The following is a 27131-nucleotide window of genomic DNA, read 5'->3' as shown; positions in this document are numbered from 1 at the left end:
CCAGAAGCTGAACTGGTGGATTGTCACATCTCATGAAAGAGTCTTAGTGCTGACAGTAGGTCAGTCCTGTTAAATTGATTGCAAGAGGGAGTATCGTATTGTTTTGATTACTGTATCTTTGTAATATAACTTGAAATCAGAAAGTGTGATGTGATCTAACTTTCTCAAGGTTGCTTTTGGCTGTTTGGGCTCTTCATGGTATGTGCATGCTCAGTCGTGTCCGACTCTTTGCGACCCCATGGACTATAGCCTGCCAAGCTTCTCTGTCCATGGAATTTTCCAGGCAAGGATACTGGAGTGGGTTGCAAAGTATATTTATTATTATTATGTTTGGCCACATTGCATGGCTTGTGGGATCCTAGTTCCTTGACCGAGGATTGGACCCAGACCACCGCAGAGAAAGCACCCAGTCCTAACCTATAGCAGGGCCTTCTTGATCACCTATTTTATGTATACTGCTGTGCATACGTTCATCACAACCTCCTGGCTTATTCGCCTCCCTCAGCTTTCTCCTTTGATAAGTATAAGTTTGTTTTCTATGTCTGTGAGTCAATTTCTGCTTGGTTTTTAAATATAATTTTATGTATTGACTTAAGTTCAGCTGAGCTGGGTCTTAGCTGCTGCGCGGGCTTTTCTCCAGTTGTGCACGGCCTTCCATTGTTGCGGCTTCTCTTGTGCAGCAGGGGCTCTGGGTGCGCAGGCTTCAGCAGCGGTGGCTCCCAGGTGCAGTGGTTCTGGCACATGGGCTTAGTTGCTCTGGGCTGTGTGGGATCTTCCCAGATCAGGGATCGAACCCGTGTCTCCCGCAATAACAGGCGAATTCTTTACCACTGAGCCACCAGGGAAGCCCCCAATTTCTGTTTTTTTGAGTAAGTTCATTTGTATTATCTTTTAGATTCCACAAGTAAGTGATATCATATGGTGTTTGTCTTTCTCTTTCTGACTTCCTTCATTTAATAAGATAATCTCTAGGTCCAGCCACGTTGCCTCAAATGGCATTCTTTCTTTCTTATGCTGTCTCTTTACATCATCCTCCCTTTATGCACGTCTGTCTCTAATTTTTAAAATAAGGGTACCAGTCATGTTGGATTAGGAGCCACCCTATGCCAGTCTGACCTCATCTGAATGAATTATGTCTGCAGTGACCCTGCTTCCAAATAAGGTCATAGTCTGAAGTCCTGGGCTTAGGACCTGGATGGGTCTTGAGGGAGACAGTTCTACAGCAGACTGGACATAACGTTTGCTTCTCCAACTAGCATGCTCACAAATTCTTGGGGACTTTATGAGGATGCAGATTCTGACTGAGCAGGCCTGGGGCAAGGCCCAGGACTCAGCATTTCTAATCAGAGTCCATGGAGTGAAGACCAGCTTATATTAAGGAAATATTGTTAATGGCATTGTGGTTAAGTAACAAAGTATCATTTTTTACAGAGATGCAGACAGATTTAAGGCTAAAATGTTAGGATGACTATCATTTTCTTCCAAATACTCCCAAGAACAATAAGAAATAGGGCAAAATGTTGACAATTGTTAAATCTAGATGGTGGGCGTAAGAAGGTTTGTTAATCTGCTTTTCCTCATGTTAGAAATTTTTATCTTTTTTGCACGTGTGAATGTTTTTTTGTTATTTTGTTTTTTAAACCAAGGTTTAGCTGATTTATAATGCTATTAATTTCTGCTTGTTTAACAAAGTGATTCAGCTTTACATATATATACATTCTTTTGAAAATATTCTTTATCATTTTGGTTTCTCATGTTGTTCAGTTGCTAAGTCACGTCCAACCCTTTGCAACCCCATGGACTGCAGCACACTAGGCTTTTTTGTCCTTCAGTATCTCCTGGAGTTTGCTCAGACTCACGTCCATCGTGTTGATGATGCCATCCAACCATCTCATCCTCTGTCACCCCCTTCTCTTGCTCTCAGTCTTTCCCAGCATCAAGGTCTTTTCTAGTGAGTTAGCTCTTCACAGTAGGTGGCAAAGTATTGGAGCTTCAGCTTCATCATCAGTCCTTCCAATGAATATTCTGGATTGATTTCCTTTAGGATTGACTGGTTTGATCTCCCTGCTGTCCAGGGGACTCTCAAAAGTCTTCTCCAGCACCACAGTTTAAAAGGTCTATCTCAGGATACAGAATATAATTGCCTGTGCTCTACAATAGGACCTTGTTGTTGACCATCCTATACATACTGGTTTGCATCTGCTAACCCCAGCCTCTCACTCAGCCCCTCCCCCTGCCCCTTTTCCCTTGGCAACCACAGTCTGTTCTCCATGTCCTCGAGTCTGAGATGGGTGGAAGGACAGGTGGACGCATGGGGGCTGGGTGATGCCTGGGAGTCAGGCACTGGAGTCCAGGGCTGCGCTGAGCTCTCTGCCTGGGAACGGCAGCTGCGTGTTAATATATACATCAGCATCCTCCGTGTGTTTCTCTCCCACTGTCGTTTCCTTCCGCTTGCCTCCCACTGAGTTCTGAGAGGTGGGAATTCAGGAAGGGCCTGGGATTCTGGGATCCCCTGCTGGATTTACGTGCCCTGGGGGCTGGGGACAATTCCTGTTTAAGCCAGAGTCTTTGCTTCTGTGTCCCCCACCCTTAGGATAATGCCCGGCACACAACAGTCACTCAATAAATGCACTGATTGAACGGACAGTTGTACGTTTACTCTGAAAGCCTGGTCTGCTCCAGAGGAGCCAGGCTCAGGGAAGTCAGGTGACCTGTTCTAATGGCCGAGCTGGGTCTGAACTTCTAAGCCAGAGCTGTTCACAGGAAGGGGGCAAGCCCCGTACATGATTCTAATATAGTGGCACATTTTCAAAGTGAAAAGAAGCGGGCAACATTAATCTTAATGATCTCGTTAAAAAAAAAAAGTATTTCTTACATTTGACCGTACGGGGTCTTAGTTGTGTTACGTAGGATCTAGTTCCCTGAGCAGGGATTGAACCTGTACCCCCTGCACTGGGAGTGTGGGGTCTCAGCCACTGGACCGCTGGGCAAGTCCCTTAATGATCTGCTTTTTTGTAACCCAACACAATTGATAATATTTCAACTCGTCATCTCTACTTTATAATCAAGGAAAGATAGCACAAGGGGGACCTTTGTGGTATGGGAAGAGTCCTATATCTTGATCGTGGTGGTGGTTACATGAATCTACGCATGTGATGAAAGGCATTATACACACATATGTCAGTTTCCTGGTTTTGATTCTGTACAGTAATTACGGTAACTACATAAGATGTCCCCATATGAAACGGAGCAAAGGATACCAGGACCTCTGGGTACTGTTTTTGCAGCTTCCCATGAATCAATACTGATTTCAAAATGAAGCTGAAAAATTCGGGGTTTAAAATTAAAATTTCCTTAACTTAAAAATTTAAAAATATACACCCAAGACTCTGAACTCCAGTGTGGGTTCACAGTCACAGCCCATCTCGGTTGGAACCAGTTAAAAGGCTTGGTAGCCACGCGTGGCCCGTGGCTGCAATGAACAGTGATCCTTCTCAGAGGGGTGTTCCTGGGGGCCTCTTCTGTCTCTCCCGCTTGCCCGTTGTCTGGTAGAAAAGTTACTTCTCTTAACCTTAGATAAGTCACTGCCCTCCTCTGAGCCTCAGTTTTCCTTCTCTGTAAAGTGGGACTAATAGAGGTACTTATGCTGTTTCACTGTTGGAGCATTAAGTGAGAGCTGCGTGTTGGGCACCCAGTTCAGGCCTGGCCCATCGTTCGCTGGGAGCTGACATGAACTCGTAGTGTCACAGTTGAGAGCCCAAGCTGCAGCTTCATCTGCTTCCCCTAATGTTCTGGCACCCTCCGGCCTGGCTGCCTGCTTCTGCTGGTGACGAATGGCCCGAGCGTCTCTTCTGGTTTTAACTGCCGTGGAGGAGGAAGGCCTGTGTCCATGGTCTTTGGCATTTAACTCCTGCTTGTTAGCAGATACCCCGAGACACCCTGTAGTGAGCTGGCTGCGGGCTTGTAGGCCAGATGTGCAGAGACCCCTGCAAAGCTTCTGCAAAACTGAGGACTTCCTCTTTGAGCCCTGGGCTGAACCCGCAGCCACCAGGGCGCCAGCTTTTCACCTTATAAGGCAACCCCTGGAGGCACAGGTGAGCAGGCTGCAGGGGCCTCGCCGGCCCAGCCCCCACGGCGCTCCCAGCGGAGCCTGTGCAACGGGGGATGTGACACCTTTTATGGTTTTTGAGAAGAAGAAAAAGACAGAGCACCACAAAAGCAGGAACCCAGAGCTTTATCGTGATGAGAGGGGCTGGGTTGACCTCCCAGACACTGACTGCAAAACCAGGATGCAACTAACCCCACAGAGCGCCTGGCTCGCAAAATACCACGGAGGAGGCTGCTGTGTGTGCCCCTGGAGGCCAGAGGCGGCCACAGGAATCAACTGCAGAGCTTAAGCCTTGGGGTGGGGGGTGGCGGTCATGGGATGGGGCTAACCCCCTGAGCCCCAGGGCTCATCCTTGGGGTCTTCCCTGCCGGCCAGCTTAGGTTTTCCCACACGGCCCTTGAACCCCGTTGTATCTTCAAGGGACACTACCCTCTCAGCTTCCCCTTCACCGTGGCATCTGGGGCAGGGGACAGGAAGGTCTCTGGAAGGTGGGCTCTGACCCAAGGCCTGAAGGTGAGGGCATGGAGGAAGTGGGACCCTCATCCTGGTGATGGAAGGGCCTGTGTGAGCTGGGGAAGTTGGTGTGCTCCAGCCCTGAGGTGTGGAGAGCTGGCTTGGCCCTGCCGTGGGGCCTAAAGGGTCTGCCTTGGTTGGTGGGAAGTTGCTGGAGTGTTTTTTAAGTGTTTTAAGAGAGGTGTGATCTGGCTTAACTGGTGGAACCTCACTGAGCTACAAGGACACTGGCCTGGATGGAGTTGGGGGCAACCAGCCTCCATCCTGGGCGCCTCCTGTGGGGCCAGGTGTGGGGGCGCATGGGGTGTGGGGTGCATGGGGTGTGGGGGCGCATGCGTGATGCCAGGCTCTCCAGACCCCATGTGCCTGGTGCTGCTCTCTGGACAGGGTGGCACGGTCTGCTCTCTCACCGTTCTCCCTGGCTGCCCCCTCCTGGATTTTTCCTTCCTGTGACCCCCTTCATGGAGACTGATGGTGTTTAACTTGGATCATTGGTGGGACCGGAAGAAGCAAGAACCCCAAGTAACTGTCTTAGGGTCCAACCTTTGTAAACCCTGGGCTGTGTGTCTCCACTTTATTCTCCCACCATGTGGCAGGCACCCCCAGGCCCTACTTTTTACCCCACCTACAGTCTCCTAACTGATCCAAGAGAGACAGGAAATGGTTTAAAAAAGTAAAACCTTTGAGAGGTCCCTGGTTGCTTAGTGGTTAGGATTTTGGGCTTTCATTGCTGGGGCCTGGGTTCAATCACTGGTCGGGGAACTGAGATCTTGCAAGCCACTCAGCGCAACCCCACCCCCCCCCCCCGCCCCCACACAAAAAAAGGAAACCTTAAAACACACACCCACACGATCCAAGGAGCTTATTATGGAAAAGGGGAGCAAGTGTACAGAGGATAAACTGGACAGGCCGACCTTGGCCAGGTAATCAGGGTCAACCCCAGCAGTGAGGATTTTCGGGGACCACATGGACCCTTGAGATGCTGTGGTGCGAAGGGCACTGGACCTCTGGGGTCTTCATCCCCCAAAGTCCAACCCCAGTCTAACCATGAGAAAAAGCTCCGATGAATCCCGTTAGAGAGGCACCTTACCAAACGCCTCTCCCGGTTATCAGTAACCAGGAAAGTCTGAGAAACTGTTACAGTCCAGAGATGCCTAAAGAGACATGATGATTAAGGAGAATGTAATAAGGGATCAATATTGGTTCATCAGTGGTGATGGATGTTCTGCACTAATGTAAGACGTTAGTCACAGGGGAAACTCAGTCTAGGACTGAGACATACACAGGAACTCTCAGTATCCTCTTCTCAACAAGCTTGTAAATCTAAAAACTGTTCTGAAATGTTCATTGTGAAAACTGACCAGAGCCCATGGTTTTGTGGTGACCATGAGCACCACCTTGTGGGCACATGGCTACATTAGCTGTGTCACGTCTGGGCTTGGGAAATGGAAGAGTCCTGCTTCTAGCCCCTTGGTGATGGTTCCATATTCTGTGGGAAGAGCAAGCACAGGATTCCTTGTGGCAGCCAGCATCTGTGTGCACCTTGACCTTCCTTCCTTGACCTGTACTTTCCTGGACCTTCTGCACAGTCCCCATCTCCGCCAGCCCCACCAGGCACAGCTCTTCCGGCTGCCTGGACACCTTCTATCCTCTCTCCCTGAGCTCACATCTTCACGGAAGGGAGAGTGAACACCTCCAAGGAGGAAGGTGTCAGAGGGTCAAGGTCACGGAGCTGAGGGAGGATCTGAGGAGAGACATGTTGGAGGGCTGGGTCCGTCCCCAGGAGGCTGGCGGGGAGCCGGCCTCTGACCTCAGGGCTCGGGGGTGGGGGCCACAGTGCCCCTCCAAGGGCTCCAGCCAGTGGCCACATCGCACGTGCCACAGCCAAGGGGTGGGGGCGGCGGAGCGGGGTCTGATGCTGGTGGTGACCATCCTGCCACCCAGCAGATGGACAGAGGTATGAGATCTGGGACAGACTCAGGACACACACTGGGCGCAGCCACCTAGAATCATGGTGACTGTCCCCAGGGCCCCACGGTGACAGGCTGCAGGGGCTCAGCCAGCCCAGGGCAGACTGGGAGCCGCCAGTCCAGGGATAGACACTGCCTGGTCAGGGGAGCTGCAGCGGCCCAGGAGGCCCCCCACGGAAGCACAGAAGGGACCAAAGTCGGCTCAAATCACGGGCCAGACCCAGATGGCCTGAAGCCAGCCTGCCCCCCAGGAGGCTGACCAGCAGCCCCCAGTGACATTCATGTCTTAATTCCCAGGACCGGCGGGTATGTGAGCTGACATGGCAAAGGGGACGTTGCAGACCTGATTAAGCTAAGGATCTTGAGATGGGAGATCATCCTGGATTATGCAGGTGGGCCCGATGTCATCCAGGTCCTCGTGAGAGAGAGCGTGCGGGTCAGAGTAGGACGAGGAGATGTGATGATAGAAGAGGTGGGGAGGGGAGAGGACTGGTAGGAAGGAGGGACTGGAAAAGGCTATGCCTACTAGTTTGAAGATGAAGGATTTCTAGAATCTGGAAAAGGCAGGGAAGGAATTCTCCTCCAGAAGCTTCAGAGAGAACACACCCCCGCAGATACCTTGGTTTCAGACTTCTGACTTCCTGAACTGTAACAGAATAAATGAACGTCTTAAGCCACTAAATGTGCAGTCCTTTGCTCCAGCAGCAACGGGAAATCAATAAACTCATCGGTCAAATAAAAACTTTCTGCCTGTCACCACCTCTCCTCCTTCCCCTGCAAGCCTGCAGAGGGCAGAACAAGAGTCACCAGATGTAGCAGATAAAGATACAAAACACCCTGTAGAATCTGAATTTCAGACAATGAATATTTTTTAGTATGAATAATCCCAAATATTGCCTGAAAGTGAAAGGGTTAATCACTCAGTCATGTCCAACTCTTTGTGATCCCACAGACTATAGCCCACCAGGCTCCTCTGTCCATGGAATTCTCCAGGCAAGAATTCTGGAATGGGTTGTCACTCGCTTCTCCAGGGGATCTTCCCAACCCAGGGATCAAAGCTGGGTCTCTCACATTGCAGGCATATTTTTTACTGTCTGAGCCATGAGGGAAGCAAATATTGCCTGGAACATACTTAAATAAAAAGAAAGGATTCATTCTTCATCTGAAAGACAAATTTAACTGGACATCCTAGTTTTACCTGGCAACCCTGGTCAGAAACAGCAGCTACAGGAGAAGGATAGAGCAGAGAAGAAGAAAACCACCCTCCCCCTTAAGATCCAGGGCATACACTCCAGGGGAGGAGAAAGATTTCATGTTAAATCCAGCTCCACACCTGTTAGCTAGCTATGACACAGCTTTAATGAATGAACTTGGACCACTTTCCATCTAAAGTGACCCTGGGACCTAATTTCCTAAGAATGGAGAGGGAAAAATCCCAGGGAAGGTCTGGGCTTTTCATCCAAGGACAGAAAGGTGGCTCTCTGCCTCCTTCACACTGAGCAAGTAAGAGGGACAGCAGGAAATAAAGCTGGCTTTGCGATGGTACCTGCTAGCTTGGACCAGTGATAATGGGATGGATGGCCCAGGGGTCAAGCGTCCTGCGCCTCAGGCCAGCTTGCAGAGTGAAGAAGCTGCCTTTGCTGGGTCTGTGATGAGCTGAGGGCACCCCAGACCAGAGTCACAAAGGGGCCCTCTGGTTAAAGGGGCCTCTTCTGTCCACACAGTTTATCACTGGTTTTTTTTTTTTTAATAATTAATTTATTTGGCTGTACTTGGTCTTAGCTGTGGCATTGCAGCATGCGGAGACATATATACACGCACACATATATATATATTTTTAAAGTTGTGACATGCAGCATCTTTAGTTATGGCTTGCAAACTCTTTAGCTGTGGCATGTGGGATCTAGTTCCCTGACCAGGGATCGATCCCCGGCCTCCTGCATTGGGAGCGAGGAGTCTTAGCCACTGGATCACTAGGGAAGTCCCAGCGTATCACAGTTGATGTCAGCCACAGTCACTGCCTGCGGTGGCCTGGTCAGTCTCGTCGTCCATACAGTTCATTCCCGTCCTGTCCTCTTGGAAGGAGGCTACTGCGTGCAGCCCAGGCCTAAGGAGAGGGAGCCATGGTCCACCTCCTCCCCTGGGGAGCAGCTCCACAAATTACTTTGAAATTGGAATGGGTTCTTTGAAAGGGAGACTTGTTTTCTCTTGCACATGTATTTTGTCCATCACATGTATATGAACATGTTTTATGAGCTTTGCCTTCCAGAAGCAACAGCTATATGAATAGAGAAAGCCTCAGGCTACGTTTGACAGAGATTCACACAAATTTCATTTCATGGTACAGTCCAGAAATGGAAAAACCATTTATACTTTAGTTGCTTTGGGATTTATTCTAAAGGCTTTTTAGATTGTTCTGCAGTTGAGACTTTTTAACACAGAAAGTCCGAATGGTCATGTGGAATGGCGGCACTGGAGTAGCCTAGGGCCTGTTTCTTAGTCTTCCCCATCTCTGTGTTTCTGATGCTCCTTTCAAATCTGTTCTTTCAACCTGGGAATACATACCACAGGAGGGGCTGGAAACCCAAACTGTGCTGTAAGTGAGCTTGGAAAATTCTGGGTATTTCCAAACTTACTATTGAGATGTTGGAACAAGATCTGTAACTGGGCATTCTCCAAATAAACACAGTTTTCTTATTTAAAAAAATTACTTTTTACTGAAGTATAGGTGATTTACAAATACCATGTTAGTTTTAAGTATACAGCCCAGTGATTAGTTATTTGTGTGTGTGTGTGTGTGTGTGTGTGTGTGTGTGCGTGTGCGTGCTCAGTCGTGTCCAACTCTTTGCCACCCCATGGACTGTAGCCCACCAGGCTCCTTCTGTCTATGGAATTCTCCAGGCAAGAATACTGGAGTGGGTTGCCATGCCCTCCTCCAGGGGATCTTCTCAACTCAGGGACCACCCGTGTCCCTTGCTTTGGCATGTGGATTCTTTACCAGTAGTGCCACCTGGGAAGCTATATATATATATGGCTGGGAAGCCGTATCTGTATACATATATGCATGCACATACACATATATGTATATATGGGCTTCCCTGGTGGCTCAGACAGTAAAGAATCTGCCTGCAATGCAGGGGATCTGGGTTCAATCCCTGGGTCAGGAAGATCCCCTGGAAAAAGGAATGGATACCCATGTCAACACTCTTGGGGCTTCCCTGGTGGCTCAAATGGCAAAAGAATCTGCCTGCAATGCAGGAGACCCGGGTTTGATCCCTGGGTCAGAAAGATGCCCTGGAGAAGGGAATGGCTAACCACTCCAATATTTTTGCCTGGAGAAGTCCATGGACAGAGGAGCCTGGCAGGCTACAGTCCATGGTGCTGCAAAGAGTCAGACACGACTGAGCGACTAACACTTTCATTTTTTCAGTTTCATAATCTTTTATCATATTCTTTTTTAAAAAAAGATATTTATTTATTTGACTGAGCTGGGTCTTAGTCGTGGTACGTGGGATCTTTGGCTGTGGCCTGGGACCCCTTAGTTACAGCATGTGGGATCTAGTTCCCTGACCAGGGATTGAACCCAGGTCCCCTGCATTGGGAGCATGGAGCCTTAGTCTCTAGACCATCAGGGAAGTCCCCAGATTCTTTTTCATGATAGGTTATTACAAGATATTGAATATAGCTCCCTGTACTATATAGTAGATGTTTGTTGTTTATCTGTTTTCTTTATAGTTGTACGTATCTGTTAATCCCATGTGCTCCCATTTCCCTGCTGGTAACTGTAAATTTGTTTTCTGTTTATGGTTTCTATTTATGAGTCTGTTTTTTAAATGTTTGTATTATGTTTTAGATTTTACATGTAAGTGATAGCATATAATATTTGTCTTTGGCTTACTTCACTTAGTATGATCACCTCCATGTCCATGTGTGTTGCTGCAAATGGCATTATTTCATTCTTTTTTATGGCTGAGTAATATTCCAGTGTATGTATGTACACATCTTTTTTTTGCATTCTTGTATTATTTCTTAAAATTTTATTTATTTTTAATTGAAGGATAATTGCTTTACAGAATTTTGTTGTTTTCTGTCAAGCCTCAACATGAAACAGCAATAGGTATACATATATCCCCTCCCTTTAAACCTCCCTCCCCATCCCACCCCTCTAGGTTGATACATTCATCTAGCATCATAATGATACTATACATTAGCCATTCATCTGTTGATGAACATTTAGGTTGCTTCCATGTCCTGGCCTCTTGTCAACAGTGCTTCAGTGAACACTGGGGTGCAGGTATCTTTTTGAATTATGGTCTTCTCTGGATATATGCCCAGGAGTGGGACTGCTGGGTCATATGGTAACTCTATTTTCAGTTTTTAAAGGAACCTCTGAACTGGTTTCCATAGTGGCTGCACTGATTTACATTCCCACCAACAGCGTAGGCAGGTTCTCTTTCTGCCACACCCTTTGCAGCATTCATTGTAGACTTTTTGATGGTGGCCATTCTGACTTGGGCTGCCCTTGTGGCTCAGCTGGTAAAGAATCCACCTGCCATGTGGGAGACCTGGGTTTGATCCCTGGGGTGGGAAGATCCCCTGGAAAAGGGAAAGGCTACCCACTCCAGTATTCTGGCCTGGAGAATTCCATGGACTGTATAGTCCATGGGGTTGCAAAGAGTTGGACACGACTGAGCGACTTTCCCTTTTGCTTTCATTCTGACCAGTGTGAAGTGGTAGCTTGTGTCAATGCATTTCTCTAGTAATTAGCCATGTTGAGTATCAAGTGCCTTCTGTCTGTCTTTGGAGAAGTGTCTATGTAGATCTTCTGCCCAGTTTTCGATTGGGTTTTTCTTTTTTCTTTTTTTAATTTTTATTTTGCATTGGATTATAGTTGATTAACAATGTTGTGTTAGTTTCAAGTGTACAGCAAGGTGATTCAGCTTTATATATACATGTATCTATTCTTTTTCAAATTCTGTTTTGTTTTGTTTTTTATTGAGTTGTATGAACTGTATGTATATTTTGGAAATTAAACCTTGTCAGTGGCATCATTTGGAAATCTTTTCTCCCAGTCTGTAGGTTGTCTTTTCATTCTGTCTATGGTTTCCACTGTTGTGCAAAAGCTTATGCGTTTTATTAGGTCCCATTTGTTATCTTTGCTTTTATTTTTTCGCTTTAGGACTGAGAAAATATCGGTACGATTTACATCAGAGAATGTTTTGCCTGTGCTCTCTTCTAGGGGTTTCAGGGTGTCATGTTTTATATTTCAGTCTTTAAGCCATGTTGAACTTATTTTTGTGTATGTTGTGAAGGAGTGTGCTAACCATACTGATGTCCATGCATCTGTCTAGCTTTCCCAGCACTGCTTGCTGAAGAGACTGTCTTTCCCACTGTATACTCTTGCTTCTTTTGTCAAAGATGAATTGACCGTAGTGTGTAGGTTTATTTCTGGGCTCTTTATTCTGTTCGTTGATCCAAGTGCCTGTTTGTGTGCCAATATCACGTTGTATTATTTATTTATTTAGGCTGCTCTGGGTCTTCATTGTGCTGTGTGGGCACTTCATTGCAGCATGTGGGCTTTCTCTTGTTGTGGAATGTGTGGGCTCTGTAATTGCGGTGTGTGGGTTTAGTTGCTCTGCAGCATGTGGGATCTTATGCCCCTGACCAGGGATTGAACCTGTGCTCCCCGCTTTGCAAGGTGGATGTCCTGGGCCACCAGGGCAGTGCTGGTGCCGTGCTGTTTTGATTCCTGTAGCTTTGTAGTGTTGTCTGCAGTCCAGGAGGGTTATACCTCCTACTGGGTTCTTTCTCCTCAGGATTGCTTTGGCATTTCTGGTTCTTTTGTGGTTCCATGTCAATTTTAGGATTATTCTAATTCTGTGAAAAAATGTCATGGGTAACTTGATGGAGATTAAATTATTAATATTTAAATTAATAATATTAATTATTATTAAATCTGTAGACTACTTTGGGTAGTATGCCATTTTAACAATACTAATTCTTTCAGTCCAAGAACATGGCATATCTTTCCATTTCTTTGAATCATCTTCAACTTCCTTTATCAAGGCTTTACACTTCTCAGCATATAGGTCTCTCAACTCACTGGTTAGATTTTTTCCTAGGTATTTATTTTTTGGTGTAATTTTAAACAGGATTGGTAAACCCAGTTTTTCCTCGTATTTATTAACTTTTGGCTGTGCTGGTGCTGGGCCTGTGTTGCTGTGTGGGCTTTACTCTAGCTGCCCTGTGAGCGGGAGCTCCTCTCGCTGCGGCGCGTGGGCTTCTCATTGTGGTGGCTTCTCTTGTGGAGCAGGGGCTCTAGGGCACGTGGGCTCGGTAGTGGCAGCCCCTGGCTCTAGAGCACAGGTTCAGTAGTTCTGACACAGGGGCTTAGTTGCTCTGCCGCGTGTGGGATCTTCCCAGACCAAAGATTGAACCCGTGTCTCCTGCATTGGCAGGCAGATTCTTTACCATTGAGCCACCAGTTTTTAAAAGGAGATGTAACAAACCCAGGTTTTAAAGGAATGTAACAAAAATGCACCATTTGAGGACTTCCCTGGTGGTACTGTAGTTAAGACTTTGTACTCCCAATAGAGGGGGCAGAAGTTTAATCCTTGGTTGTTGAACTAAGATCCCACATGCTCCATGTTATGGCCAAAAAATAAAACGTACAATTCGAAACTTATATAAATGTCAATTAAAAATACATAGATTAAAAAATATTAAAACATGACAGTAACTGCAGTCTGGCCACCGTCTGCTATTATATAGCCAGTGAGCTAAGAATGATTTTCTTACTTTAAACAGTTGGACACAAAATCAGAAGAATAATGTTTTCTGATGTGTGAAAATTATGTGAAATTCACATTTCAGTGTCCTTAAAAAAGTCAGAGAGGAGCACAGCTACGTCCAACTGTTTTTCTATTGCCTGTGGCTATTTTGGTGTCGACAGCAGCTTTGAGTAGCTGTGACAGAGATGGTATGGTTTGAAAAATCAACAATATTTACTATCTGGCCCTTTATGGAAAAAGTCTGCCAACCTCTGGTTTAGTGCATAGCCGTATAAAAGGCTTTTTCAGGGAAGCAAATGATATCACTTGATGATGCTTAGAATTGCTGGCGCTTGGTGATGAAAATCAGACTGAATTTTAGTTGGTTTTACTGTTGTGATCTCTACAACTGGGGTGCCCCCAATGCCCCCCACCCCCAATGCCTGTCCCTGGGACCACCATGGCCCCCTGCACACAGTGGGCTACAGGAAATTACCTTTTGGCCTAGAATGCAGCCACCCTGGATATTCCTGAAACTACAGTCATGAGTTTTGTGCTCATAAATTTGGCAGATCTAATCCTCCCACTCCACTGGCTGCAGGTGGCAGAAACCTGAGTGAGCAGAGATGGAGCGCTGGGGTTACTGCCTCTTGTCCCCATCTTCAGGAGGCTGGGGGCTGCTGGGCTTTGGGACACTTTGCTCTTATGGGACAGCCTCCGTGCTCAGACTCATCTCTCCATGAGGGACCAGGCATCGCTGGCTGGCAGCACCCAGGCAGCCCCCAGACAGCAGGCAGGAAGGGGCTCTGGCCAGGAAGCATCTGATGGGTAGGAAGTTGGGGATGAGGATGGACAGAAAGAGCTTGGAAGACAGTAGACCCTTGATGCAGAAGAGGAAAATGTCCAGATGGCCTTGAGTTTTTTTTTTTTAATTGAAGTACAGTTGATTTATATGCAATGTGTTAGTTTCAGGCATAGAGCAAAGTGATTCATATTATATATATATATTATATATATGTGTGTGTGTATATATATATATATATTGTTTTTCAGATTCTTTTCCCTTATAGGTTATTACAACATATTGAGTATAGTTCCTTGTGATATACAGGAGGTTCTTGTTGGCTATCTATTTTATATATAGTAGTATGTATCTGTTCATCCCAAACTCCTAATTTATCCCTTCCCCCTTTCCCCTTTGATAACTGTTCATTTATTTTGTATGTCTGTGGGTCTATTTATGTTTTATAAATAAGTTCATTTGTATCAGTTTTTTTAGATCCCACATATAAGTAATACCATATTTGTCTTTGACTTACTTAGTCTGATGATCTCTAGGTCTGTTCTTGTGCTACAGATGGCATTATTTCATTCTTTTTTATGGCTGAGTAATATCCCATTTGTGTACATGTGCTGCGTCTTCTTTATCCACTCCTGTCGATGGACACTTAGGTTGTGTTTCTATGTCTTAGTGGTAGGTGTTAGTTGCTCAGTCGTGTCTGACTCTTTGCGACCCCATGGACTGTAGCCTGCCAGTCTCCTCTGTCCATGGGATTTTCCAGGCAAGAATACTGGAGTGGGTTGCCATTCCCTTCTCCAGAGGATCTTCCCAACCCAGGGATTGAACCCTGGTCTCCTGCATTGCAGGAGAACTCTTTACCATTTGAGCTACAGGGAAGACCTGTTTTCTCTGTCTTGGCTATTCTAAACAGTGCTGCTGTGAACATAGGGATGCATGTGTTTTTTCAAATGATATTTTTCTCCAGATATATGCCCAGGAGTGGCATTGCTGGATTGTATGGCAACTCTGTAGTTTTTTAAGGAGCCTCTACACTGTTCTCTAGCTCTGCGCCCTTTGTAAGCCTGAAAGTCTCTGTGTATCTTTTAATAGCCCATCTGTTTTCCCACCATAGCCTCTCATTGTCCTGGTCTTTCTCCCCCTTATCTTCCCAAGCCTCTCCTCCACGACCACACTCCCCCCTCACGACTGTCCCCTCCCCTCAATTTAATCCTCCTCCTCCTCCCCACTCATTCAGCGGGTGGAACTGAGTGATAACGGACCAGCAGCTGAGGGCGTGGACTGTGATGCTCACTGTCGTGTCACCACGCCTGGCCTGCAGTAGGTGGTCAGTACTGTCTGGGCACTTTTGACCAGCAGGGCTCAGCCCCACAGCTCCATGAGCACCAAGGTCAGCCCTGCAGCCTGACAGGTCAGGCCTGTTCACAGTGCATCGGGAATCCTGGACAGCTGAAACTGACAAAGGCAAAGAGAGTTTTCATACGATATTGTAGAACGGTGGAGTTTGGATGAAACTTTAAAAAAGCAGTGTTTCAACAGGCTTAGGGCCAAACAGAGCCAGGTGGGAAGGGGCCAGCATCCGGTCTGGGCTGCAGTGTGGACCCGGCTCCTGTTCCCATGGGAACCACGGAGTTAGGAGGGCTATGGACCATCATGGTCAGAAAGCACTTATCTGGATCTGTGCTTCGGTTGGAAATCCAGGCTGCTCCTGTGTCAAAGTTAAAATTCTCCCATGGCAGAAAGTTTCATTCTGAATGGTTTTATTCTGAATGGTAGAATTGCAAACAGCAAAGTTTCTGCTCATCTGTAATTTTAGAGTTCAAAGTTTCTTTTTGAGTAAAACAGTCATGACACAAGAAAGGGGGTTGTTATGACGCTTTACAGTGGCAGCTGCGTTTCCTGGAGAAGTGCGGTTCCTTGTAAACTTGAGGACAGCGAAACCTAGCAGTTGGTTTTATCTGTGTCTGTTACCCTGCCTGATCCTGTGATGCCATCTCTGTCTTGGGGGCAGGATAAGGACTTCTGTGCTGATTGTTCTATTGGCTCTGGGTGGAGGAGGGAAGGATCCTGTTATTGGGGTCTGGCCCAGATCAGGGGGCTCTGGGGACGCAGAGGGAAGTGGGTGGATGCAGGCCAAATCTTGGAGGTAAAACAGATCAGGAAGTAATGGAACATGGGGAGAGAAGCAGCAGGAGGGGCCTGGGGTGGTTTCAGGTCTCTGACTCAGGCCTGGAAGGTGGTGGCCAGCCCTTAGGAGGGAGGAGTTTGGGTTTGGCTGGGCTGAGTTTGAGGTGCAGCCTTGTGGATGTATGGGGTCAGGGTGCAGGCTAGACTATCAGTTGGACGTGAAGGCTGAGGGGTCTGCAGCACAGACAGGTGGGAAGTGAAGTCACCAGGAAGGCAGTCAGTGGAAGGAAGTGACCTCACGGAGGATGTGTGGAGTATAAATTATCGGGTAGGGGTGGGGGAGGAGAAAAGCCAGGGCTGATGACCTAGATCCCCAGGAAGGAGAGTTTTTATAAGGCAGGAATGCTGACTGTAAACTCCTGCATGTAAGGACTGGAAGTGCCCTGTTCAGTTCAGTTGCTCAGTCATGTCTGACTCTTTGCAACCCCATGAACCGCAGCATGCCAGGCCTCCCTGTCCATCACCAACTCCCAGAGCTCACCCAAACTCATGTCCATTGAGTTGGTGATGCCATCCAACCATCTCATCCTCTGTTGTCCCCTTCTCCTCTTGCCTTCAATCTTTCCCAACATCATGGTCTTTTCCAGTGAGTCAGCTCTTCACATCAGGTGGCCAAAATATTGGAGCTTCAGCTTCAACATCAGTCCTTCCAATGAACACCCAGGACTGATTTCCTTTAGGATGGACTGGTTGGATCTCCTTGCAGTCCACAGGACTCTGAAGAGTCTTCTCCAACACCAAACTTCAAAAGCATCAATTCTTCCGCGCTCAGCTTTCTTTATAGTCCAACTCTCACATCCATACATGACTACTGGAAAAACCATAGCCTTGACTAGACAGACCTTTGCTGACAAAGTAATGTCTCTGCTTTTTATTTATTTATTTATTTTTTTCTGAGATGAGCTTCAGAAACAAACTTAGGGTGTTCTTTAAGAATTCAATTAAATTTTACATTAATATCACATAACAGCCAAAGACCTATCTAAGAGATGAGTCTTACTAGATGCAGACCTCCATTAACAAACTGGAATTTAACATTTTTTGAAATATCTTTTTCTCCCTGAAGTTACCCTCATTTTTATCATATAATCAAATTAAAGCTGGTTTGTTTGCAAAATAGGTCTGTTCTCACTAACTTTGGTCTGATGATTTATATAACCATGATTGATTATAGACTTTTTATTTTGCTGAAACATTTATAGAGTCTCAGACTGAACTTTTAAAAAAAAACAGGGCTGGGAAACACACCAAAGGCTTATCACAGATTTTGCCTAATAAATCTAGGTGAATTCTTCCATTTTTAAGGTTTCAAAAATTTCTTGAGATTTTTGAACCCATGAGATAACCTTCCTAACTCATTTGATAAACTTACTGGAAACCTAAGAATTTCCAACTTTTGGAGGAGTCAGATAGAGAGAAAATATAATTGTTTTGTTTATAACGTTTAATTTTACCAAAGTATTGTCATAATTAGTTTGAGAGGAAGGTTTTCCCTACTCCCTGAAAACATAAGATTCAAACCCATAATTTTTCAGATAGAAACCATAAAAGTTATAAGCATATTCGGTGGTTCATTCAGTCCTTCTGTTAACTTTTGTGAAGTCATCAGGTTTTCAATTCTAGGTTGGTCATAGCTTTCCTTCCAAGGAGAGAAAGTGAAAATGAAGTCGCTCAGTCGTGTCTGACTCTTTGCCACCCCATGGACTGTAGTCTATCAGGCTCCTCCGTCCATGGGATTTTCCAGGCAAGAGTGCTGGAGTGGATTGCCATTTCCTTCTCCAGGGGATCTTCCCGATCCAGGAATCGAACCCGGGTCTCCCACATTGCAGGCAGATGCTTTACTATCAGGTAAGCGTCTTTTAATTTCGTGGCTGCAGTCACCATTTGCAGTGCCCTGTAGATTTAGTGAAAGGGCCCCTGCGGCCGGGTTTCAGTGGTTTGGGGAATGAATGGAAGGTTAATAAATCTGGACAGCAGTCCTTAGACATTATGGAGTGAAGCTGGGGTGGAGGGCATGGGGGTGGGCTACGGTGGGAGAAGCTAGACAAGGCCTGAGGGTCAAGGAGAGTTAATTTATCAGGACTGGACAGACTTAAGCACAGAGGAACCAGAGATCAAATTGCCAACATCCTCTGGATCATCGAAAAAGCAAGAGAGTTCCAGAAAAACATCTATTTCTGCTTTATTGACTACGCCAAAGCCTTTGACTATGTGGATCACAATAAACTGTGGAAAATTCTTCAAGAGATGGGAATACCAGACCACCTGACCTGCCTCTTAAGAAACCTATATGCAGGTCAGGAAGTAACAGTTAGAACTGGACATGCAACAACAGACTGGTTCCAAATAGGAAAAGGAGTACGTCAAGGCTGTATATTGTCACCCCGCTTATTTAACTTCTATGCAGAGTACATCATGAGAAACGCTGGGCTGGAAGAAGCACAAGCTGGAATCAAGCTTGCTGGGAGAAATATGAATAACCACAGATATGCAGATGACACCACTCTTATGGCAGAAAATGAAGAGGAACTAAAAGGCCTCCTGATGAAAGTGAAAGAGGAGAGTGAAAAAGTTGGCCAAAAGCTCAACATTCAGAAAACTAAGATCATTGCATCTGGTCCCATCACTTCATGGGAAATACATGGGGAGACAGTGGAAACAGTGTCAGACTTTATTTTTTTGGGCTCCAAAATCACTGCAGATGGTGATTGCAGCCATGAAATTAAGAGACACTTACTCCTTGGAAGGAAAGTTATGACCAACCTAGATAGTATATTGAAAAGCAGAGACATTACTTTGCCAACAAAGGTCCGTCTAGTCAAGGCTATGGTTTTTCCAGTGGTCATGTATGGATGTGAGAGTTGAACTGTGAAGAAAGCTGGTCACCGAAGAATTGATGCTTTTGAACTGTGGTGTTGGAGAAGACTCTTGAGAATCCCTTGGACTGCAAGGAGATCCAACCAGTCCATTCTGAAGGAGATCAGCCCTGGGATTTCTTTGGAAGGAATGATGCTAAAGCTGAAACTCCAGTACTTTGGCCACCTCATGTGAAGAGTTAACTCATTGGAAAAGACTCTGATGCTGGGAAGGATTGGGGGCAGGAGGAGAAGGGGACGACAGAGGATGGGATGGCTGGATGACATCACTGACTCGATGGACGTGAGTCTGAGTGAACCCCGGGAGTTGGTGATGGACGAGGAGGCCTGGCGTGCTGCGATTCATGGGGTTGCAAAGAGGCGGACACGACTGAGCGACTGAACTGAACTGAAGCACATGAAAATGCTCCTGGAAAGGACTGGTAGAGAACGCAGGCCGAAGTGAGGGTTCCCAGGAAGGGGTAGGGTCCGGGCTGTGGGGGAGCAGAAGTGGAGGGGACGGAGAAGCGGGAGCCCAGGCTCAGGGATGGGAGGCTGTGCCCAGGTTAGTTGAGGGGAGCGGAGGGGTGCCAGAGTGGGTGGAGGGTCCCATTGCTGGGTGACCTGCCTCTCGTTGGGTCTCCCTGGGGCCCGCTCTCGTCTCTCCCAGCTCTGCCCTCATCCCAGCCACACCCCCGCTGCTCCCACAGCCGCGGGTTTCTTCGCTTCAACCCAGAAAACCCCGCCATCCCCACGTGCTCCCTCCTGGCTCCTCCCCTCAGCCCTCAGCCACTCTCTTCCCGAGTCCGCTTCCAGCTCGCTTCCCAGCTCCTGTCCCGGCGCGGCACCTTGGGAGTCCCACCTCCTTTCTTCCTGCATCTGGCCCCGCCTATGGCCCCGCCCTCACCACTCCTGTGCATATCCATTGGCTGGATTTTTATTACGCTCCGCCCCCTAGACTTTCACTCCTGCGACTGGGACAGAGAGCTGTCTGTCAGCGCCGTCGCCTGGCAACGGGGTTGGGCCGCTCCAGAGGAAAATCTGGACTGCAACCGGAAAGGCAGATTCGGTGGACTCTGAGGAGGAGGGCCAGGACCTCGGTGAGCGGAGCGGTGGACTTGAGGCTGGGGGTAGGGGAAGGTCACCGGCCTGGGGGCCCAGAGGGAGCAGCCTGACCAGCGAAGTGATGGGGATGATGACCTTCGTCCCGGGAGCAGTTAGTGCCGGGGGGGACCTGGGCCCTGACCCTTCCTGGCAGCCGGTGCTTCTGCCTTGGGGTGGAGTGGGGAGTGATAGGGGGACAGCTGCGAGGGAGGATCTCCCCGCTAGGTCAGTTGGAGCACAGAATTACTCCTCTCCTACTTTTCACGTCGTTGAGGTCAGAGGGTTCCAGGCCGATACTTGCCGGAAGGTCCCTAGGATGGAGGCCAGCTGTCAGCTGGAGGCCAGGGAGAGCGAGAAAGCTGTGTAGACTCGGGAAGAACTGTGGAGCATCTTCGGGAAGAGGCGAGGCAGGGGGGTTGTGTGCTGGAGTGTATGCTGGGTTGGACACAACCTACTCGCTTTGTCCCAGGAGAGTGGAGCTGATGGCTAAATTCAGGGCAGAGAGGAGAGGAGGAGAAAGTGCCCCCCTGCAGATCAGTCACCGGGGCTCCCTGGAGGGAGGGAGGCTAGCATGGCTCAGGAGCGGGACAGGTCACCTTCTAGCCAGCAGGGACTCTGCGCAGCGGGCAGCTGGCCCAGGCTCAAGCTGACCCCTCCCAGAAGGGCTGCTGGTTCTGGGATGTAAACAAAGCTTGATGCAGATGAGGTGGTTGGAGTCTTCCCAGAAAAGGCATACTGAGGGCCAGGTGACTGCTTCCAGGACCATGCTCCCTTGGAGGAGGTGGGGAGTCCAGGGTGTCTTCTGAGGACGGGAACCTTCGGAAAGGCCCTGAAAAGAGTCTGAGCCATCCTTGGATGCCAGCCAGTTTACTATGGTCCATTCTGCAGGAAAAACAGCTCCTGGCTCCCTCCCCAGCACTGAGGGGTTTGTTTCTTCCAAGCTGGGCCGTTCCTCTTGTTGCAAGGCAGATGCATAGATCTGAGTTCAAGGTCTCAGATCTTGTTGCTTTGAGCTCATGTGTCTCCTCTGGCCTCCAGAACGCTGAGTTAAATGCCCTATGTTACCTCATTTAATCTTCTCCCCTTCCCCTCATTACAGGACTGGAGGCACTTTCCCTGTTTTATGAGGGCTGGAAATGGCTTAGTAACTTGCCCACAGTCACACCAACCAATGTCAGAACTTGAACTCAGATCTATAAATCTTTGCATCCCCTGTCCAGAGAGGCAAGCGCTGTGGAGGTCAGTGCACTCCAGTGCCGACCTGCTCTGCCCCTCAGCTCCACCAGTTTCTCGTCCCCAGCCCTCCTGACATTGGGGGCGGGGTACTCTTTGTTGTGGGGACTGTCCTGTGCATTGTAGGGTATTTAGTAGGACCGCTGGTTTCTAACCACTAGGTGGCAGCAGTGGCTAGAACCACAACCTCCCTGGCCTTGACAAGCAGACATCATTGCCAGCTGTCCCCTGGCAAACCACCCCCCAGTTGAGAACCACTGGGGTTAGCAACCTTCAAGGAACATCTGGGTGTGTCCCCTTGACAGAGAACATGATATATGTAAACCTGCAGGAGACTCAAGCCAGCGCTGGGTGGTTTTATGGACAGCTAGTGATCAAATTGCCAATATCCGCTGGATCATAGAAAAAGCAAGAGAGTTCCAGAAAAACATCTATTTCTGCTTTATTGACTATGCCAAAGCCTTTGACTGTGTGGATCACAATAAACTGTGGAAAATTCTGAAAGAGATGGGAATACCAGACCACCTACCTGCCTCTTGAGAAATCTGTATGCAGGTCAAGAAGCAACAGTTAGAACTGGACATGGAACAACAGACTGGTTCCAAATAGAAAAAGGAGTACGTCAAGGCTGTATATTGTCACCCCGCTTATTTAACTTATATGCAGAGTACATCATGAAAAACGCTGGACTGGAAGAAACACAAGCTGGCATCAAGATTGCCAGGAGAAATATCAATAACCTCAGATATGCAGATGACACCATGCTTATGACAGAAAGTGAAGAGGAACTAAAAAGCCTCTTGATGAAAGTGAAAGTGGAGAGGGAAAAAGTTGGCTTAAAGCTCAACATTCAGAAAACAAAGATCATGGCATCCAGTCCCATCACTTCATGGGAAATAGATGGGGAAACAGTGGAAACAGTGTCAGACTTTATTTTTCTGGGCTCCAAAATCACTGCAGACGGTGACTGCAGCCATGAAATTAAAAGACGCTTACTCCTTGGAAGGAAAGTTATGACCAACCTATATAGCATATTCAAAAGCAGAGACATTACTTTGCCAACAAAGGTCCGTCTAGTCATGGCTATGGTTTTTCCTGTGGTCATGTACGGATGTGAGAGTTGAACTGTGAAGAAAGCTGAGCGCCGAAGAATTGGTGCTTTTGAACTGTGGTGTTGGAGAAGACTCTTGAGAGTGTCTTGGACTGCAAGGAGATCCAACCAGTCCATTCTGAAGGAGATCAGCCCTGGGATTTCTTTGGAAGGAATGATGCTGAAGCTGAAACTCCAGTACTTTGGCCACCTCATGCAAAGAGTTAACTCATTGGAAAAGACCCTGATGCTGGGAAGGATTGGGGGCAGGAGAAGGGGACGACAGAGGATGAGATGGCTGAATGGCATCACTGACTCGATGGACGTGAGTCTGAGTGAACTCCGGGAGTTGGTGATGGATGGGGAGGCCTGGTGTGCTGCGATTCATGGGGTCGCAAAGAGGCGGACACGACTGAGCGACTGAACTGACTGACTGCCAGGAAAAAAAAGTCTGTTGCACGGATCAAGGTTCACCCAGGACTGTCCTGTGAGAAAACCATTTCAGGGACTGAAAGTTCAGAAATGTGCATTTGGGGAGAAGTAAGGACACATCGAAGGTTTCAGTTCCTTCCCAAAGTTAATTGAAGAGGCTTCAGGCCTGATTCAGGTGATGGCGTCCAGGCAGGATGAACTTGGGAACGCTGTACCACTGCCGTTACTTCATCCTGCCTTTCGGGGGCCTTTTTAGCAGGAGGCGGGGCCTCCTTAGAGCTGTCTTTTCTTTTTAAATTGCATTCACTTATTCAACCATTCAGCCGGTTTTTATTATTATTATTACTTTTATTTATTTATTTTTAGCTGTGCTGGGTCTTAGTTGCTGGGTGGGTTTTTCTCTAGTTGTGGCGAGCGGGAGCTATTCTCTAGTTCTGGTGCTCGGGTTTCTCATATCAGTGGCTTCTTTCGTTGTGGAGCATGGGCTCTAGAGCACGCCGGCTTCAGCAGTTGCAGCTCCCTGGCTCTAGAGCTTGGGCTCAGTAGTTGAGGTGCACAGGCTTAGTTGCTCCGCGGCACATGGGGTCTTCCCAGATCAGGGATCAAACTCGTGTCTCCTGCATTGGCAGGCAGATTCCTCACCACCGAGCCACCAGGGAAGCCTCCTAGAACTGTCTTGAGATGTGTCCTCTCACCGGTGCCCTGTGGACACCCAGACTGGTGGGCTGAGGGAGCGTGGCCCGAGAGGCTGCTCTTGTCCCAGCTCTTCTTGACTCCAGGCCTGTGGCTCCAGCCAGACCTGTGGCTCTGGCTGCAGGCTGCCACACCCCATTCTCCCTCCTCCTGGAAGGAAATCCAGTGTTGCCGGCTGCCCCGCTTCTGGGCCTTTCCTGGCATGTCCTCCAGGCGCGGCCCTGAGCTCCTATGCCATGGGCTGCACGTCTCCTTGCGTTCCCCGCCTCCCCCCCCACCCCCCGCCCCGGTCCTCCCTGCAGGCGCCTCGCCCAGCCTCCGTCCTTTCCCACGGGTGTTCAGACCCCCTGGAGGCCAGGCTTCTGTCTCCAGACAGCAGCGGATGAGCCTGTTTCTGGTGGATCAGAGGAGGGGGCTGGGTAGAGGCAGAGGAGCGCCTGCCTTGCTCTGCAGCTGCCTCAGGTGCCCTCCCCACACCAGACCTCGCCTGGACAACCCTGGGTTTGCCCTGCGCCTTTGTGCACTGGGTCTGCTTCCTGGGTGAGCCCCTCCGGGTGCTGGAAACCCAGCCGGAATGTGTCCTTCAGGACACGTCCTCGCCGCCCCGCTGTGTTCTGCTCACCCCCTCCCCACTGATCTCCACAGCGTTTGCTCCACGGGACACTCCTGCAGGCCCTGTCTGAGGCTTCTGTCTGCTTGCCCTCTGATGGGGCCTAGCCCAGGCGACACTGTCATCTGTGGAAGGACTTAGATGCCGTGCCGGTGTAAGGAAAGCCAGCGTCCTGGAGGCAGCGGGCCCCGTGACCTGGGGGGACAGCCCCCGGCTGCACTGGGTCCTCAGCCGTGGAATACCTGGGGACGTCCGAGGAGAGGCGTTTACGGGGCAGTGGGCTTTCAGCCCCAGCCATCCCCCTTAAAGAGGCTGGTAGCCCCCGAGAGAGCGATTCCTTGGTCCAGAGACAGGAGGCCGCTCTCCCAGGATGTGGGGAATCTGAGGTGCGGCATTTAGAGGCATCATCGTTGAAAGGGCTGGAGGTGGTGTCAGCTGGATCCCCCGTCCCGTCAGCTCTCCCTGGGGACCCAGGCGCCATGGGCTGTGGGGTGCAGAGGTGGGGAGGGGCCGGTCACCGGTGGTGAACTGAGGGCACTGATCTAAGGGGCCCCTGAGTGCCTGGGGCCTCAGGGTGTGTCTCCTGGGGGCCGAATGTGGGGGACCCGGGCCAGGCCAGCCTCCTGGAGTTTGCACCCAGGATCTCATGAGGTGGTGGGGAATGGGCTGTCCACCTGAGGGGCAGGCGAGGAACGACAGGCCTTGGACCAGCGTGTCCGCGTGTCCACATGTGCCAGGCTGGCTCGGGTGCCAGCCGCCAGGTGGCCTTGGGGCAGAGTCTCCTTTATGATTTTCAGATTCTACGGGTGGATGAGTCAGGCATGACCCTGGGGGTGGGTGGGAGGTGGAGGTGGGGTCCAAACAGAGTGAGCAAGGAGGGGTCTGTGTCCCTCAGGGCAGCAGTCAGTTCTCTGAAAGTCAGGAACACTGGGTAGTCTTGGAGCCCGAGGCTGAGTAGATGGTGAGGTGTGCAGAGGTGGACAGGAGGGCCCTCCGAGCCAGACGGGGGGCCCAAGGGAACTGCTCACGGGGACTGGCATCTGATGTTCCTAGTGGACCACAGGCATCTGACAGGTCGGCCTTGGGAGCCCACCGGGGTGGGCACAGCTGTCAGCTAGCCTGGAGGGTCCAGCTCTGAGGTGGAGCTGTGCTCACATCTTAAAAACACCTGTTCAGAAGGCAGTCATCTGTCCTAACATGTGAGTCATGGGCCTTCTCTTGTCACAAACCTTCAGGTTTTCTAGAGGAAGTAAAAAGGTGTGATGACCTTTGGTATGAAGACCCTGAGAACAAACTGGAATTCTTAGAGTGTATTTTTATACACTTGCATTTTCAGGATTTCAGCAGGATAACAAGATAGGGATGCAGGGAAGGTTGAGGGATAAGTTTTCGGTGATGTGATAAATTAACAGAGATCTTGAGAGAAATCTTGAATTGCCCTGCTTGCGGAGGGTATGAATCTGAAAATATTTTTGACTAAAGCTGTTGTGGATTTACCAGTAATGTAAGCAAAGCGGGGGTGGCAACAAACAGAAGCAAAACCACAGGCAGATCAGGTCACTGTGCTGGGTCCCAAAATAACCCACAGCCCCCTTCCCGGTCAGAACAGTGCAGATGGCTCATCTCCTCAGCACGTCCTACGCGATCAGGTGGTTTCTTGGGCTCTTAGAAGAGTTGACAAAGAGGACGGGTCTGCCTTGGCAAGGCCGCTTGGGCTGTGCCCCCCGAGGGAGACCAGGCACCAGCTGGCGCCGCCCCCTGTATCTCAGAGATAAGGAAGCCTCTTGCAGACTGGAACCTGAGCCGGGGGCCGGAGGCTTTCCTTTTCAGCTCTTAAGCTGCTGAGAAAGCTGAGAAGTGGAAGCATGTAGATCAAATGGCCTGTGAATGACAGCCCCAAACTGCATTGTGTAAGCCCCCGTTTCCAGCAGCCAAGTGTGTTGGAGCCCTCCTAGGAGCCCTGTGCTGGAAACCTCCTCTGAAGGGCAGATACCCTCCCCTGCCCCACAATGGTGGGATTGAAAATAGGGAAGAATGTTGGAGAGCATGTGGAGAAATGGGAACCCTCACGCTTTGCTGCTGGGAATATAAAACGGAAAACAGTTTGGTAGTTCTTCAACAAATAAACATTAGGTTATACGACCCCACAATTCCATTCCTAGGTATATCCATCCCCCTTCCAGTTTGAAAATAGGGACTCAAACAAGTACATGTACACGTATGTTCACAGCACCCTCAAGATAGAAAATAGCTCAAATGTCCATCAACAGCTGGACGGATAAGCCAAACACAGTATCTTCATAACTGGAATATTACTCACCCGTCAGAAGGAATGAGTCCTATTCATGCTACAATATGGATGAACCCTTAAAATGTTATACTGAGTGAAGAAAGCCAAGCCCCAAAGACCACGTGTTGGATGATTTCATTCACACGAGGTGTCCAGAGCAGGCAGCTCCACAGGGACAGCGTGTTAGTGGTTGCTAGGGCCTGGGGAGCCTGGAATGGGGTGTGGCCCCTAATGGCTGTGGAGTTTCTTTTCGGGTCATGGAAATGTTCTGGGTCTAGAGGGAGGTGGTGGTCTCACCACACTGTGCATGTACCAAATGCCACTGAGTCACTCACTTTGAAATGGGTCATTTTATGTTGTTATGTGAATCTCACTTCAGTAAGAAGAAAGGCCCCACATGCACCCCACTTCCTCTTGAGGTCTGTGATCCACGCTCCACCTGGATTGTGGACAGCCTGCCCCCTCCATGTGACCTGG

General features: G+C 48.8%; 1 protein-coding gene across 3 annotated transcripts in view; it reads left to right on the top strand.

Annotated features, from left to right (window-relative positions):
• Positions 1-27131, top strand: part of MEAK7 (MTOR associated protein, eak-7 homolog) — a 63703-nt gene that overhangs the window by 20521 nt on the left and 16051 nt on the right. For 2 of the 3 annotated variants that reach the window (XM_019978928.2, XM_019978927.2), the window contains exon 1: positions 20161-20302. The exons of the other annotated variant lie outside the window; for it this stretch is intronic. The gene's annotated coding sequence lies outside the window, so the exon portion shown is untranslated. Of the gene's footprint in view, positions 1-20160; positions 20303-27131 lie in introns of those variants that run through there. 3 annotated transcript variants of the gene reach the window in all.

Source organism: Bos indicus, chromosome 18, assembly GCF_029378745.1.
Source record: "Bos indicus isolate NIAB-ARS_2022 breed Sahiwal x Tharparkar chromosome 18, NIAB-ARS_B.indTharparkar_mat_pri_1.0, whole genome shotgun sequence".
In the NCBI taxonomy this organism is placed as follows: Eukaryota; Metazoa; Chordata; class Mammalia; order Artiodactyla; family Bovidae; genus Bos; species Bos indicus.
Note: the sequence above shows the minus strand (reverse complement) of the source record. Positions and strands in the feature narration are given on the sequence as shown.